The sequence below is a fragment of the Seriola dumerili genome, unplaced genomic scaffold (genome assembly GCF_002260705.1).
Source record: "Seriola dumerili isolate Sdu_G_001 unplaced genomic scaffold, Sdu_1.0 BDQW01000505.1, whole genome shotgun sequence".
NCBI lineage: Eukaryota > Metazoa > Chordata > Actinopteri > Carangiformes > Carangidae > Seriola > Seriola dumerili.
In genome coordinates this window covers 409,737-410,599 of record NW_019174760.1, presented here as the reverse complement: position 1 = coordinate 410,599, position 863 = coordinate 409,737, and positions in this window count along the sequence as shown.

The window sequence follows — 863 nt, the reverse complement described above, 5'->3', positions numbered from 1 at the left end:
CTAAAACAGTTTTTCACGTTCCGGCTGGGGCTTTTGTGTATGTTTGTTTTCATTAGTTTAACTGCCTGGTTATGAACTCCTGACTAATGAGTGAGCCAGCTAACCTTTTCTCTGCCTAGAGACAAAAAAAAAAAGGAAAAAAACGATTGGATAACTTTTATTTTGTTGATTTTAGCTTTAAGTCTGAAGCTGCTGTAGCTAACAACCAGCCCCCTCTGTTGTCTAAAAACAAGCGGAAGACTTTAGACGTCTGTTTTTAATTCACAGTTTAAAAACAGGGACATTTCTGTGGACAGCTGTAGCCGGGGACAGGACACCAAAAACGGGGACTGTCCTGAAAAAGGGGACGTCTGGTCACCCTATTCTAAAGACTATATTTGTGCCATCGACTCCTGTCTCATAAATGTCTGCAAAACATTCCCTTCTGTGGAGCAGTTAACACTCAGACAGAGGAGGGTCAAGTAAGCAGTGTCTATTTGCACCCAGTTAATAATATAATATAGAGAGCGACAAAGTCCACATAGGGAGGAGGTTGTGGTGGACGGATGGGTTGAAGCACAGGACCTTCCCCCTGTGGTTATTTGGGGTTTGCTAAAACAAAGGCGGTTGACTCCTTTTACACTGCCAGACGAGTTTGCCTGAGAGGACACAGACACAACTGCAGGGAACAATGTCATCAACATCCAGTTTCAAGAGCACACACACACACACACACACACACACACACACACAACAGGAGGCAGAGTGAGCTGCTAGCTGCCGGTAGACAAGCATCAGACGCTTCAATCGTTGATGCTGTTGTTGAAACTTAATTCGGGGCTGCGCTCGCTCTTCCTTCCCCCGGTGTAGCCACGGCGTTTCTG